This window comes from Neovison vison, chromosome 6, assembly GCF_020171115.1.
Source record: "Neovison vison isolate M4711 chromosome 6, ASM_NN_V1, whole genome shotgun sequence".
NCBI classification, from domain to species: domain Eukaryota; kingdom Metazoa; phylum Chordata; class Mammalia; order Carnivora; family Mustelidae; genus Neogale; species Neogale vison.
In genome coordinates, this window is record NC_058096.1 from 134,903,326 (window position 1) to 134,920,129 (window position 16,804).

The following is a 16,804-nucleotide window of genomic DNA, read 5'->3' on the forward strand; positions in this document are numbered from 1 at the left end:
CCAGGACTTTAGGAGAGGCTGCTCCAAAGCTCCTGGTGGCAGAAGAGCAGAAGGGAGCAGGGGAACTGGGGCAAAAAGAAAGAGGCCCGCTGGCTCCCAGGGCACTCCAAGCTTGGAGGCATAGCAAGCAGCACTGGCAGTTGCAAGCCTCGGTGTGGGTAACTGCTTCCCTGGGAATGGCTTCTGGACTGGGTCCCCGCTACAGCCCCTTAAGGCAGACTTGCAGGGTCTGGAGCCCATTGCCACTTGCCAGGCTCACACGCTCCACCTCGCTGGGCCACTAGGTCACCAGCAGGCCCACGCGCCCCCAAGGAGCACACACTCCCTGACATGCACTCAGTGGAGGCAGCGCAAGTGGGAGCTGGTCTCAGGAGACTGGCAGCTGTGGAGGCTCAAGGGGCGGCGGTGGAGGTGGTGGCGGTGGTGGAGGGTGCTCGAGGCCCAGTGGCCTCGGTAGGGCTGAGGTCCTGGGCTGTGAAGGGAGAGGGATGGACCACGAGGACTCCCCCTATAGTGTTACTCCTCCAAGCAGCACTGGTTTCGGCTTTTGGGGGGTGGGCAGGGGTACAGCCCATCCTTGACCATGGGCCACAAGAAGAGCATGACTAGGTATCTGCATGGAGTGGAGGGGGTGGAAGGGCTGGGGGCAGGCAGGGATTGGCACCGGCTGGACTCTGGGGCCACCCGGGGTGGGGGGAGGCAGGCACTGCTAAGATGGAGTTCTCGGGGCTGGAGGATATCCTGGTGCTGGGGATGTATCTCTCCCGCTAGGGATCGGGATTGGGGCTGTTCCCACTGCTGCAGTCCTGGGGGCTCCTTCTCAGGGGCCCTCCGTGGCTGGACGGCTCAGTCAGTTAAGCATCTGCCTTTAACTGTCATCCTGATCTCAGGGTCCTAAGACTGAGCCCTGCATCCTCCCTGCTCAGCGAGGAGGCTGCCTCTCCCTCTCCCTCTGCGTCTGCTCACAACTTGTGCTCACTGTCCCTCAAATAATAAACTTTTTAAGAAAGTAAATATAAAGTTTATTTAGCATAACGTTGAGAAAAACAAGTTCGATCTAAGAAAAAATGATGATAGTGATAGGTAGAAGTATCAGTTTAAACTAGCTTTGTATTATGGATCTTGATGAATCTTTGCATCCATGCCCTGAGGAATGAAGCCGTGCTGTCCCCACATCACAGAGAAGGACACAGAGGTTTGGAGAGGTAAAGTAATTTTCCAGGCAAAGAGTAGAAATTGGAAGAATGGAAATTGGTCCTCTTCTCTTCCAGAGGCTCAACTGGCAACTTGTTTTTTCCATTTCCTTAATAAACATATACTTTTTAGACTAAGAACCAGTGCTACATTCTGTCCCTCCAGGATTCTCCCCAGGCCCCATCAGAGAGGCTCTGGGGCCATATGCTCCCTCCCTGTTCCAGGGGCCCCGGGTGACTCCTTCTGTCTGTTCAGAAACAAGGACACAGAGCTCTGGGGAGGGACCCTTCCTTGGCCACGGGTGTCCACCTCTGCTTGGCTTTCCCATACCCTGCTGGAAGGTGAAGTCAGGGTCAGAGGTTGAGAGGTGGCTGGGGAAGGAGGAGGAGGCCAAGGGCATCCCATCCTGTGATTCCACTTACCTGCCAGACCATTCTTCCCAGGTCCATCCAGCATCCCATTGATCTGCTGCTACTTCTGCTGCTCGTGCTGCTGTTGCTTCCAGATCCCTGCCAGCACCAGCAGGAGTGTAGGAGGGATCTGCCCTGTGGGAACCCAGGAATCTTGTAAGATGCCTCCAGCCCTTTCCACAGGCGCCCAATCCCCCATTCCTTCCAGGGTGCCCCGGAGCTCAGTTCCCCAGTCCTGTATAATCCCTCACTTGATCACCTTTCCCACGGTCCAGGAATCTCTCAGTCTTGCCAGGGGCCCACAGCTCTCCCCACAGTTCATGGGTCCTCCTGCCATCTGGTGCCGGAATGCTGATGTGGGCAAAGGGCAGGGCATAGCACAGGCCTGAAACAGGAGGGACCTGTGGTTGTCACCTGGGCTGCCATTAACAGGGGTGAGACATGAGGCACTGAATCTCCAAAGACATTGAGCCCATGGAGGTGATGACGCCAATGTCTGCATGTTCTCAACATGTGACTTCTTGTCCTCCACACAGTTATGGACATGGGCATGGACACTCCCAGTTCACCGAAGGAAATGAGCACCAGGCCAAACAGCAGGTAAGCAGGACAGCTGGAGCTAAAACTCTAGGCTCCCGGCTTGTCTCCAGGGGCTACAAAGGGTTTCATAGATGGGAAGCTGACACTGGCTTTGGGGACACCTCCTCAACTTCATGACTGATCTCACCTATTTGAGGCCCCCAAACTCTGTTCCCTGCTTCTTTCCCTGCTCCCGATTCCAGTTCTAATCAAGGTGACTCTGGCCATCTTCCGTGGAAGTCCCTGGCCCCCCTTACATGTTGGGCCCCTCTCCTGTTCACTTTTGGGCTAGTCTGACTCCACCCCTTCCATAGCTGGTCTCCTTCTACAACCAGGGCAGCCCAACTCTTGGGCTCTTGAGGTGGACGGTGGCATCTAAGCAGAATTGAATACTTTGTTTTGTTATCCTTGTTTTGTTGATGGCTTGTTTTTTATGGTTTCTGTATGTGTATGTTTAAGATTTTGTTCTAACTGAGGGTTGCAGGAGTGGAGGTGGGTGGGAAGGGTGGGGTGGCTGGTGAATGGGCATTGGAGAGGGTATGTGCTTTGGTGAGTGCTTGAACTGTGTGAGACTGATGAATCACAGACTACCCCTGAAACAAAAAATACATTATATGTTAATTAGAAATAACAAGCTGTTGTTCTATTTAAGCGGTACTAGAATGGGTTCCTGTTTACAAGAAATTTACACAATAATAAAGTGGTGGTTTGTAGAGCACTGACAATCAGTTGTCTTGGGCCAGAAGGAGTTGAGGAAACATTTGAGAGTCCTAGGGAGACACAGTTTAGGAAGTTCAGCTCAGGACAGGCCCCAGGAGAGAAGATAACAAGGGGTTTGTCTAGTCTGCTGGGTCCCTGGCCATGCCCACCTGCTTGGCTGTCCCCACCCAGCACAGATGGAGCTGCCATCTCTCTGGGTGTTGTCCTGGATCTGCCAGGGGAGAAGCTGGTGAAAGTCTTCTCTTAAAATGCTCTCATTCCTGGAGGTCCCAGAAGATGACATTAGAGTCTGATTGGATTGTTTCCCTGTAAAGGTTCCTCATGTAAACCGAAGCAAGTGGGTAGGAGGGTCACAAAGAGCAGTGACAGATCTACTCTGTCGGAGGTGTTCCAATGTCTCAGTCAACTGGGGATGATTTTGAGACCATTAAGTCTTCTCAGACTAATACCAGAGGATATTCCAGCCCAGAAGACATATTTGATTTCAATTGTATCATCCTCGTATCATTCAATTCCAGTGTTTCTCTTTTCCTTTTCTATTTCTTTTTTATTTAAGATTTTATTTACTTATTTACAGAGAGAGAGAGAGAGATCACAAGTTGGCAGAGAGGCAGGCAGAGAGTGAGGGGCAAGCAGGCTCCCTGCTGAGCACAGGGCCCAATGTGGGGCTTGATACCAGGACCTGATCATGACCTGAGCCACCAGGAGCCCCTCTTTTTTCTATTTCTTTACTCCTGTTCCATTGATAGAGGTACTTCTCAATTTCTAAATTTATGGGAATTTCTAGTTCACTTTTTATCAGTGATTTCTAGCACATTATATTACCACAAGATGCTCTGTAGTTGCCTGAATTAATGCATCTGAAACAAAATTGAAATTTCCCTTATGGCTAAAGTTAATTGGGCGCATTTTTGTAATGGACTCCTATGTGCCTAAAATCAGTGGATGTGGATGTGGACAGATGTATGGAGACAGCTATGGGATTCAGATGGTTTGCCATTAAGATCTACATCTTGTGGATGTTCTGTCGTCTTTGAGTTGCTGAGAGAGGGCTCGAACCTCCTACTCTGGTTGTGTACTTGCTTGTTGTTGCAGTTTGGTTCTCCTTTGCTTTCTACATTGTTCAGCCAGTGGCTCTCAGACGGGAGTCTGGAAGGGAAGGAGAGAGCGCCCAGAAGAGGGAACAGGGACCTGGGTTGGAGGAAGCAAACAAGAAGGATGGCTAAAGATCCAGAGAGGATCTGTCGTTGGGATGGCACATGTTGGGGTATAAGGTGGGAAGGGGCTTTGTACCAATGAGGTCACCTGTGGCATTCATGTTGAGCTACTAGGGGCAAAGGCAGCGGAATGGTGGAGAGATTAGAATGTTTCTAGGTTGCTAAGGAAACGTTCAAACCTGGGAAGGCCTGGTGGAGGATGGATTCTCCACACCAACTGCTCCTGAGAGTTCACTTTACCTGCTAATGTGTCCTGCTGACCTTGTCCTTTACTAACCGGCTGACCTCCTAACCTTTCTGAACCGTGCTATTTCCCCTCGAGTACTTAATCTGACCCTGACACTGTCCCTGACCCCTTCTTCTCCTGACCAACACGTTCCCCATCCTACCCTCTATTTCTTCCCTATTCCCGTCCCTAATTACCACCCTGCCCCTCCCCACCCCTTCCGAACACCCCAACCCCACGCTCCCCTGCCCCCCAACCATCTCCACTTCCTCCCTGGGCCCACAGTGCCCCTTAAAAGGACCAGGACATGATGGTGCAAAGGCTGTTCTTCTGGCTTGTCTTGCTCCAGTGTCCCAGTTCCCCAAACCCAAATGTGAGTAAATGTGACACTTCACTCGTGTCTTCTTCTTCTCCTTCTTCCCATTCTCCTTCTTCCCCTTCTCCTTCTTCCTCTTTTCATTCTTCCCCTTCTTCCCCTTCTTCTTCTTCCTCTTCTTCTTCTTCTTCTTCTTCTTCTGATATGATTTATTTGAGGAATAGAGAAAAAGGGCTCATGTGTAGGGGGCAGAGCAGAGAGGGTGGGAAAGAGAAAATCCCAAACCAGCTGTGCAGTGAGCACAGAGCCCAAAGTGGGCCTCAACCTCGGGACTATGAGATCATGACTTGATCCAAACCAAGACTCGGTCACTTATTTGACTTAGCTACTTGGGTGCCCATGAGCTGCTAGTGGTGTCTTCCTTCCGACTGGGTTATTTAACCACAGCTTTTTCATGGGGTTCTTGATGGAAACTTCAGAAGAACGAAAGTTCTTCCTGACGACTGGGCACCACAGGGCAGATTTCAGGGTCAACCTGAAGGGGTTGTGGCCACAGTCATTTCCCTCATGTTTTGGGTCCTGTCTGTGCTGCTTGGTCCAAGAAGCACAGCTTTGGTAGGATGGAAACCTGAAGGCACCAGGTTTATAGTGTCAAGAGGAAGAATTTGGGAAGATAGGAAAAGCCATTGAGCTCTTTGTCCTAAATAGGGGGCTTGTGTGATAGGTACATTATATCTCTTTAAGATTGTCTTTGAAAATGTCAGGAACTCTAATTTAGTAGGAGCTAGGGGTGTTATATTGTCCCCTGCAATCCCGGTGAAGATCCTCCTGCAAGCCGTGTAAATTCAGGGTCCAGCTTCTGTTTAGTTTGTTTTTGTGTCAGTGCATTGTTTATATTTGTAAAGTTTGACAGACCTGGGTATCTTAAGCATTGGTGTTGGGACTAGAGTGTTAAGAAGTGAAATGTCCTTTTTGCTCTGCTTCTTGGTTGGTTGACTTTTAGCAACTTCTGAATCAGCCCTTTCCTTCTGTTCTTGGAGGCTGTCACCAGGGACCGTGTGTCCCACCAGGTCCATGAAGACCTGAGAATCCCAGAAGACACGAATAGACTGCAACCTGCTGGCATATATGTCACAGGAAAATCACTAGGAGTGATGTGATCAGGAAGTGAATAAGTTGTTGTCCTTTCTTTGACCAAGTATGTGCAGAGTGTTGATTTCCCCCAAATAAGAAAGTTCTGCATGTCCTTAGGATTGTCCAAATATAAAGAAATACGTGGTTTCCAGCATGAATATTTCACTCTGTCATGAAAAAGTAAACCCTGTACCCGAGGAGAAAGAGAGAGTCAGCCAACAGTTAGGGAACACCCCTGGAAATAAGTAGACTTCTTTAGATCTGCTTGCACCAGATTATGAAAGAGGGATCCGGAAGTGTCAGTAGTCAAGAAGGATGCTTGTATTGAGGAAGACCCATCCCACGTGAAGACCTCTAGTCAAAAGAGACTTCATTCTGTTTCATTTGAGTCTTCAGAAGAGGGAATTTCTTGTTCGTCTGGATTGGAATCATTCCCCTCTACCTGGGCTGCATCTCATGGATCAGTTCACCTTTCTCACCCTTCCTCATCTCTGAACTCTTGCCTAAATGAACTGGTCTTGCATTTCCCATCGCCACCTGCTCATGGCCAATGTCAGAGAACATAGGGTTTTTGGCCCCGCTGGCTGTCCTCTAGTTAAGACTCAGCTACTGGTATCAGCATCCAGACAGCTGCCAGATGTACTGAGTGCCCACAGCTGGGCGTGTTTTACATTCCTGACAAGACAGCCTCTGTCTTTTGTGCATTTGATCCCCATGACCAACCATTGCGCTGACAGCTACTGCTCTCTTCCAGACAGTGGCTATTCAAAGACAGTGTACGTTTCCCACCAGCACACATTTTCCTGACCTCAGCTGTGAGGGCTGAAGAGGAAAATGTTTTAGATTTCAGGAGCTCCTTTCTAGAGAGGTGTGTTTGCACAAAATTCAAGCTTGGTGTGAATTAGCATGAATTGCATTGTTAGTGTCTTTTCTCCTGAAATACTTCTAAATGTAGTTTTTGTAAAATGATGTGTTCCTAGCCTTGGTGTTCATATCCAGGAATTTTGTATTCTTAGAATTCACAGGCACCTGGGTGGTTCAGGCAGTTAAGTGTCTGCCTTAGGCTTGGGTCATGATCCCAGGGTCCTGGGATTGAGCCCTGGTTGGGCTCCCTGCTCAGCTGGCACTCAGCTACTCAGTCTCCCTCTGCCCTTCCCCCTCTCTCTTTCAAATAAATAAATACATTCGTTAATATTTTCCCTCTTTAGAAAGTTAAATTTTAAGTTGCTCTTGCATGATTTATTTACAGTACCAAGAAATAGGAACATGAATTGCTTCCATTGGCTTTTTGGAGATACTAAACCTCACAGATATCCTTAGAACATACATGATCACCTGATTATGTACTTCATAAATCTGACATCTGGGTTTGTGATTCAGAATCAGAGTGAGCATTGAAAGAAAACATCAATGTTTTCCGAAACTAATCAGTAACTCTGATTTATTTTAATTGGGCAATAATCACATGTCGTATTAACGAGCAGCCTCCTGTCTCTCTCACTTATGTCCTGATCTATAAACATGTGTCCATATAATGTGCTCATTTGTACCTCTAGTACAAATTCTATTCATACTTTCTCTCATTCGTCCATAAATTTTGGGTATAGTTTTGGAAATGTTCCAAAGGACTTTTTCCAGGTCCTTCATGGATGTACAATAGAAGTCACTGACTCCTTACCTATTCTAAGTTTACATTGACTTACCTTGTTTATTTTATGTTGGCTTATAAATTCTCAAGTTCTGTTAGCTATAGAAAAAACAATTGCAATGTGCTTGTAGATAAAATAAAATCTCTTAAGCTTTGTCTATTAGATTTTGCATGCAGCTTTAGTGTGTTATAATGTATATATGATCACAACATCTTTTCAAAGAATACTTTTTGTTGATATTAGACATAGGTAAGCAACAAGGAAGCCATCATCATGGTAAGTTGATAAACACACTCATCACTGCCAAAAGTTTGCCCCAGCTCCTTGGAAATGCCTCTGTGCTCCTTCTCCTCCAGTAGGAGGTAGTTGAGAGGTATGCTTACCTCCTGGAGGCTGATTGAGGGTTTGTAAAGTTGATTTTTTGTGACAGACACACAGTAAATGTCTTTGAGATTCCTCATTGTCTCAAATGGTATTTCAACTTGTCCTTTCCTTGCCTGACCATTTCCGTCTGGCCCTCATGGGATTGAAGTTCTGTGGAAGCTTCTCATTTTAACTGCCTTCTTGGGAACTTGTTCCTTTCTCATTTACCTCTGGAGAACCATCCTCGCTGTAAGTACATTAATGTACCTTCTGTACTTTCATTCATAAAAAAGCAAAAAATGTTAAAGTCCCTGGACATTTTTATGTCCATTCAGTACTACAAATTTCCCTCTAATATGTCAATTTTGATTATCACCTAGATGGATGTAGTTTTAAATTTCCATTGAAGTGCCTTCTTTTTTTTCCAATTTATTTATTTTCAGAAAAACACTATTCATTATTTTTTCACCACACCCAGTGCTCCATGCAAGCCGTGCCCTCTATAATACCCACCACCTGGTACCCCAACCTCCCACCCCCCCGCCACTTCAAACCCCTCAGATTGTTTTTCAGAGTCCATAGTCTCTCATGGTTCACCTCCCCTTCCAATTTACCCAAAAGCACATACCCTCCCCAATGTCCCATAACCCTACCCCCCTTCTCCCAACCCCCCTCCCCCCAGCAACCCTCAGTTTGTTTCGTGAGATTAAGAGTCACTTATGGTTTGTCTCCCTCCCTATCCCATCTTGTTTCATGGATTCTTCTCCTACCCACCTAAGCCCCCATGTTGCATCACAACTTCCTCATATCAGGGAGATCATATGATAGTTGTCTTTCTCCACTTGACTTATTTCGCTAAGCATGATATGCTCTAGCTCCATCCATGTTGTCGCAAATGGCAAGATTTCGTTTCTTTTGATGGCTGCATAGTATTCCATTGTGTATATATACCACATCTTCTTGATCCATTCATCTCTTGATGGACATCTAGGTTCTTTCCATAGTTTGGCTATTGTGGACATTGCTGCTATAAACATTCGGGTGCACGTGCCCCTTTGGATCACTACGTTTGTATCTTTAGGGTAAATACCCAGTAGTGCAATTGCTGGGTCATAGGGCAGTTCTATTTTCAACATTTTGATGAACCTCCATGCTGTTTTCCAGAGTGGTTGCACCAGCTTGCATTCCCACCAACAGTGTAGGAGGGTTCCCCTTTCTCCGCATCCTTGCCAGCATCTGTCATTTCCTGACTTGTTGATTTTAGCCATTCTGACTGGTGTGAGGTGATATCTCATTGTGGTTTTGATTTGTATTTCCCTGATGCCGAGTGATATGGAGCACTTTTTCATGTGTCTGTTGGCCATCTAGATGTCTTCTTTGCAGAAACGTCTGTTCATGTCCTCTGCCCATTTCTTGATTGGATTATTTGTTCTTTGGGTTTTGAGTTTGTTAAGTTCTTTATAGATTTTGGACACTAGTCCTTTATCTGATATGTCGTTTGCAAATATCTTCTCCCATTCTGTCAGTTGTCTTTTGATTTTGTTAACTGTTTCCTTTGCTGTGCAAAAGCTTTTGATCTTGATGAAATCCCAATAGTTCATTTTTGCCTTTGCTTCCCTTGCCTTTGGCGATGTTCCTAGGAAGATGTTGCTGCGGCTGAGGTCGAAGAGGTTGCTGCCTGTGTTCTCCTCAAGGATTTTGATGGATTTCTTTCTCACATAGAGGTCCTTAATCCATTTTGAGTCTATTTTTGTGTGTGGTGTAAGGAAATGGTCCAATTTCATTTTTCTGCACGTGGCTGTCCAATTTTCCCAACACCATTTATTAAAGAGGCTGTCTTTTAGGAAATTAAAGGCATCCAAATCGGCAAAGAAGAAGTCAAATTATCACTCTTCACAGATGATATGATACTCTATGTGGAAAACCCAAAAGACTCCACTCCAAAACTGCTAGAACTTGTACAGGAATTCAGTAAAGTGTCAGGATATAAGATCAATGCACAGAAATCAGTTGCATTTCTCTACACCAACAACAAGACAGAAGAAAGAGAAATTAAGGCATCAATCCCATTTACTATTGCACCCCAAACCATAAGATACCTAGGAATAAACCTAACCAAAGAGGCTAAGAATCTATACTCAGAAAACTATAAAGTACTCATGAAAGAAATTGAGGAAGACACAAAGAAATGGAAAAATGTTCCATGCTCCTGGGAAGAATAAATATTGTGAAAATGTCTATGCTACCTAAAGCAATCTACACATTTAATGCAATTCCTATCAATGTACCATCCATCTTTTTCAAGGAAATGGAACAAATAATTTTAAAATTTATATGGAACCAGAAAAGACCTCGAATAGCCAAAGGGATATTGAAAAACAAAGCCAAAGTTGGTGGCATCACAATTCTGGACTTCAAGCTCTATTACAAAGCTGTCATCATCAAGACAGCATGGTACTGGCACAAAAACAGACACATAGATCAATGGAACAGAATAGAGAGCCCAGAAATAGACCCTCAACTCTATGGTCAACTAATCTTTGACAAAGCAGGAAAGAATTTCCATTGAAGTGCCTTCTTGATCCATATGTTCTTTTTTTTAAGTTCAAGCATAATTGGCAAACAGTGTAATGTGAGTTTCAGGTGTACAACATGACTCCGCAATTCTGTACATTTCTCAGTGCTCAGCAGAAGAAGTGCACTCTTCTTTCCCTTCGCCTCCTTCACCCATCCCTCCACCCACCTGCCCTTCCACCCATGTCTTCTTTAGATGTGGGCTGTTGAATCTCTCTCTCTCTCCAGTCATTTCTCCAGCTATCTTTCTGTTCTTGATCTCTAGTTTGAGTCATCTGTGGTCTGAGAGCATAGTTCCTGTGATTTCGATTCCTTTGGTGGCTCACATGTGTTGTATTGCCCCAAAAATGGGCTCTCTTAGTGACAGTTCATGTGAGCTTGAGCAGAATGTCTATACCTCTTTGTTGTATGAAGTATTCTGCCGATGTGAGTGGATGCGGTGGATGGGTGATGCTGGTCAGTTCACCTGTGTTCTCATGGAACTTCTGCATCTCTGGATCTGTCAATGAGGGATAAGAGGATTTTGAATTCTCTAGCTGTAGGAATGGATTCATCTGTTCCCACCAGCAATATTTTCAGTTTCTGCTTCATGTGCTCTGATACTCTGTTGTTGATGCATGCGCATTAGAAATTGTTGTGTCTTTTTTGGAGAATTGATCCCTTCATCATTGAAATAATGCCTGTCATTATTCCTGACAGGTTTACTTACTCTGTGATGTGTTTTGAAGGATCATTTCACTGGCCACAGGTTTCTAGCTCGATGTTCCTTTAAACAGTATAAACATTTCATCCTTCTTGATGGCATGGTTTCTGAAAAGAAGTGTGATGTCATTCTTATCCTTTTTCTCTGGAGTAAGGTGTTACTGCTCACCTCTCCCCTTCCCACACCCACTCCCAATCCCTGCTCCAGATTTCCAGAACAATTTCTTTGTCTTTAATGATCTGTAGCTGAATATTCTAGATTAGGAAACACTGGTGTTTTTGGTTCATTGTTTGAGTGTGTGTTTTGGTATTTATCCTGCTTTCAATGTTTTGATTTTCCTGGATCTTGATTAGGTAACTCCATTAATTTTGGACAATCCTCTGTCATTATTGCTTCAAATAGCTCTCCGTCCACATCTCAGGGAGAGATGAACCATGAGAGACTATGGACTCTGGGAAGCAAACTGAGGGTTTTAGAGGAGAGGGGTATGAGGAGCCTGGTGATGGGAATAGGTATTCCTGTTATGTGTGTGTTACACATTTTGTAATGACCTACCAGTCTTGGGTTTTCTGTGTTGTCTGTGTAGTTTTTGTCTTTGTGTTTCTTTTTTGGAAGTTTCTTTACTGTAAATGATTCTTTCCTCTGGTTTATTTTGAGTCTCTTCATGAAGCCAGTGCAAGCACTCTTGATTTTTATAATGGTGTTGTTGTCTTTCTAGACAACATGTTACAATCTTAGAGTTTCCTATCTCTGCGCACATTTACTATCTCTTCTTCCTCTTGTGCACTTTTCCCTTAGACCCAGTATCATATATCAAAGAGAATTTAAAGTCCAGCCTGCTCTCCCCATCACTTCTGCCACAGGAAGTGTGATTTTCGTGCTTGCTGTAATGGTTTTTACCTACAGCATGCCTTGTAGGGTTGTGTTGAAAGCTAGATACCATGTCCTGCTGAAGGAAGGGAGGTAAGTGGGAGTTAGGGAGAGGTTTTCTGCTCCTCTGGCTCGGGGTTAGACTGAGGTCCTCTCCAGTGAGACAGGGAGGAGATGGCACTGGAGTTGAGTAATTCCCTCACCTCTGTGGCTTAGTCTTTGGGAAACCCCCAGTTAGACTCTGGAGACATAGTTTCATTTGAGGGAAGACCTTTGTAAGAAGAAAGAACTCTTTTGAGTTTCTTCCTCCTTGGGACTATTCCTCCTCTCCCTCACAATGGAGAAAACTTCCCTTCAAAGAGAAAAGAAAAATATTATATCTTTGGTGTAGCCATCGACCTTTCCACTTCCCCTGCCCATGGGGCTGGTGACATGGGCCACAGGAGCTCAGGGGTTCCTAATTAACATGTGAAATTAAAGGAATAACCATGGCTTTCTGATTTCCCTCCTCTGATGCACTCTCCCCAACAACATACTATGACTGGTTTATTGATAGCATGGTGATATTCCAATATCCTGCAATATTTGGGGGTTGGCCCCAGCCTCTCATCCTCCTGTAAAACTTTTAAAACAGAAAATATGCTAATCATGTCAAAATGAGGTCTTGCCTAGATGTTATTGAGCTATAATAACATGAGGCTGACTCATATCTGAATTGCCTTGCTCCCCCTTTTGGAAACATCAGCTTTCATTTCTGTCATGGCTTATGCTTCATCTCATCACAGCCACTCTTTATCTCATCCGATGGCTTTTCCTTCTTTTTGATGACACTGCATTTAAACAGTCTGGGAAACTTCATAGCACCTGATGTGCCATAACTGTGTGTGAATTCAGCAAACAGCCAACTCTTTGTAAGGTTTCAGGATAGCTTTGTAGAAAAGGAAAGAGGTGGCATATCCTTGACACAGTCTTTGCTCCCTTGCCTGCCTGCCTGCCTTCTTTCCTCCTTCCTTCCATTTTCTTTCTTTCAGTATTTTAAAATAGTCCCAGGTTCTGTACTTCAGTGCAGATACTGGGTTGCAAAAATGTGAGGGAAATATACTAAGTGAAGTAAGTCCAGTGGAGAAAGTCAATTATCCTTTGGTTTCACTTATTTGTGGAACATAAGGAGTAGCATAGGGAATATTTGGAAAAGGAAGGGAAAAATGAATCGGGGGGGGGGAAGAGTGAGAGGGAGAGATGAACCATGAGAGACTATGGACTCTGGGAAGCAAACTGAGGGTTTTAGAGGAGAGGGGTATGAGGAGCCTGGTGATGGGTAATAAGGAGGGAACCTATTTCATGGAGCACTGGATATTATACGCAAACAGTGTATACTGGAACACTACATCAAAAACTAATGACAGAAGGGACAAGATGGCATGGGGAAGTAGGAAGAGGCACCTTTTCAACCTGTACTATAAAGTGAGCTGATTACCTACCAAAGAACTCTGATCACCCATGAAATCAGCCTGAGATCAGAATTTTACACATCTGGATCTCTACAGGGGCAGAAGACGCCAATGGGCAGGTAAAGCGGAGTGGGAAAGGTGGACTGATATTGGAAGATAAACAAAAGGGGGAGGGAGCCACCAGAGCTGAGCAGTTGGAAAGTAATACCCTAATACGAATGAGCGTGCCCTGTGTCTGGGGACCAGCATTAACTTGGAGACTGGTTGAAAGCACTCCAAAAGAGCAAAGGAACGCAGGGGACAAATTGTGGGAATCGGGGCAGCTAGGGACAGGGGCTTAAGTTCCTGGACCCAGGACAGCCTCCCCTGCCTCTGAGCCAGAGAGTGTGACAAAGAAACCAGATCTTGGTTCCAGAGCCACCAGCACACCCGAGATTGCGTGGGTTCTGGCTCCTGTGAGGGGATGGGAGCCACGCAGGAGGGCAGAACTTGGGAGCCCTGCTACAGAGCCTGTAATGCGCGCGTCCCTCATCCTCCCTTGAGAGAGGTACAAAGGCCCAGCCAGCGCTCTTTGATACCCGCCATTGTTTCAGAGCCTAACACACGCACCCCAAACTCTCCCATGAGAGAGGTGCATGAAGGCCCAGCCTGGTGCTTTCGGACCTGTGCCCGTTCTCAGAGCCTGAGATGCGCACGTGACCCACAGCCTCCCCTGAGAGAGGTGCGGGCAAGCCGGGTGCTCTTAGACCCAGAAAGACTAGGCACTCCCAGCCTGGGCCAGTGGGAAAATCTCAGTGTGTGATCGCTGCTTAGAACCTCTCTGGTGGTCTGGAGATCCCAGACAGCCGCCGCTGCCATGCTTTTGGGTACAAGCAGAAGATCCTGCATCCCCAGGGACTGCGACTCAGAACCTACTCTGCAAGCAGCCAAGGGGAAATTTATATGGGCTCTGCAACACCCACAGAAGAACAGACTGAGGCTTCTCTCTGAGAGGGAGGTCAGGGTACAGTTTGCTTTCCTCTAAACCTACAAAAAACATCAAAAGAGGTCAAGGCGAGAGGGGAGAAAAAAGGTGAACAAACATAAAAATCTCCAGGGAACAAAAGCCTGAAAAAACCAGTTTCCTCAGAGCCCACCCCCTAGAGGGGACTGGAGGACTTAACTCAGGGTACATTACTGACTGAAAACCAACGTGGCAGTCACCTCCCCCAGAAAACCAACCAGGAAAGAAAAAAAAAAAAAGACTACAAGAGAAGCACCACCACTACTTCATAGGACAACTTTTATTTTTAATTTGTTTCCACTATTCTGGCTCATTTTTTGTATATAGATAATGGTTTAACCTATTTACCATCACAGTGAGCTGTCCAGCACATCAAATTCCATAATAAACTTCCAACCTGAACTTTTTGATGCATACACCTGTGTTTCTCTTTTGCACTTCTATTTTTTGAATTTTTAAAAATTTTAGTTTAGTTTAGTTTATTCCTTTTTAATTTTTATTGTCTAATATTCATATAGAGTTAAACTTCAAAGTAATCCCCATTCCCCAATCAATACTACCCCTATAGGTAAACCAATTTTTAATCCCCCTTTATCCTAGGAAAGTTGAGTCCTTTAAGAAAGATATCAAGATACATCCAGCAAGGATCAAAACAACCTTCCTTGCCCACACTGAGAATTTATAACCACTCTCCCATCTTTTTCTTCCACTAGTGTTTCTGTGTTTTTGTGTTTGTCCTGATAGTATATAAATCTTACACTTGGGGTTCTTTTCAATGAGGTTCTTCCTGTATTAGCATATATTTATATATTTTTCTCTTGTTATATAGTTTTATCAGTCTTTTTGTTTGTCTGTTGTTGTTTGTATACCTCATAAATCTTACCTTGGGGCGCATTTGGGCTGAACCTTCTCTTTCATCTTCCCTTTCTTTCCTGTCTCTCTCTCTCTTATTTTTTTTTCCTTTTCTTGTCTTTTCTCTCATTTGGGTGGGGAATCCTGATTGATCAGAAGTGTTCCAGAGTGCACCCTGACTGCACCATGGTCGATACATCCAGTTACATCTGTTCAGTCATCTCTCACCAAAATGACTAGGAGGAGGAATCCCAACAGAAGAAAAATACAGAGGATGGACCTTCCGCAACAGAGCTAAGGGCTATCAACATAGACAATATGTCGAAAAGAGAATTCAGGCTAACATTCATCCAGGCAATAGCTAGGTTGGAGAAAACCGTGGATGACCAAACAGAATTGATTAGGGCCGAGCTGAAAGCAACCAGACAGGATGTTCACAATGTTAGGGCAGAGTTAAAAGTTACCAGGGCTGATGTTCACAATGCTCTCAATGAGTTCCAATCTAATCTAAATTCTCTCAAACCTAGGGTAACTGAGACAGAAGATAGAATTAGTGATCTGGAGGACAAACACATAGAGAGAAAGATCAAGAGAAATCCTGGAACAAACAGCTTAGAAACAACAAAAACAGAATCAGGGAAATAACTGATGCCAGGAAACGTTCCAACGTTAGAATTATTGGAATCCCTGAAGGGGCGGAGAAAGAAAGAAGTCTAGAAGATATAGTGGAACAAGTCCTTCATGAAAATTTCCCAATCTCGCTAATGGAACCAGCATTCATATACTGGAGGACAAATGTTCTCCACCCAAGATTATAGATTCCAGAAAAAACATCAAGACACCTGATAGTCAAATTGAGGAATCATAATTGTAGGTATAATCTCTTGAAAGCCGCTAGCACAAAGAGGCTCCTTACTTACAGCGGAAAGCCCATGAGAATAGTATTAGACCTGTCCACAGAGACCTGTCAAGCCATAAAGGGCTGGCAAGATATTCAGGGCACTAAATGAGAAGAACATGCAGCCAAGAATACTTTATCCAGCAAGACTGACATTCAAAATGGATGCAGAGATAAAGAGATTCCAAGACCGGCAAGGCTTAAAAGATTATGCAACCACCAAGCCAACGCTGCAGGAAATCTTAAGGTGGGAGTTCTATAAAAGAGGAAAAATCCTAAGAATAGTATTGAACAGAAATATAGAGACAATCTACAGGAAGAAAGACTTAAAAGGTAGCACGATGTCAATAAAAACGTATCTATCAGTATCACTCTCAATGAAAATGGCCTAAATGCTCCCATAAAATGGCAAAGGGTTGCAGATTAGATAAAACGACAGGACCCATCCATATGTTGTCTACAAGAGACCCATTTTGAACCTAAAGATACACGCAGACTGAAAGTGAAGGGATGGAGAAGCATCTTTCATGCCAATGGGCCTCAAAAGAAGGCTAGGGTAGCGATTCTCATATCAGATAAATAAGATTTTAAACTAAAGACTGTAGTCAGAGATACATAAGGACACTACATAATCCTTAAAGGGAC

The 16,804-nt window shown here is 44.9% G+C and overlaps 1 protein-coding gene across 6 annotated transcripts in view; it reads left to right on the top strand.

The window, feature by feature from the left end:
- Nucleotides 1-2,180: 2,180 nt before the first annotated feature.
- LOC122908961 (transport and Golgi organization protein 1 homolog) overlaps nt 2,181-16,804 on the top strand; it is a 54,442-nt gene continuing 39,818 nt past the window's right edge. For 5 of the 6 annotated variants that reach the window (XM_044252404.1, XM_044252408.1, XM_044252409.1 and 2 more), the window contains exons 1-2: nt 2,192-2,204; nt 7,978-8,057. The gene's annotated coding sequence lies outside the window, so the exon portion shown is untranslated. Of the gene's footprint in view, nt 2,205-7,977; nt 8,058-16,804 lie in introns of all 6 variants that reach the window. The other variant, XM_044252405.1, reaches the window with a different exon arrangement.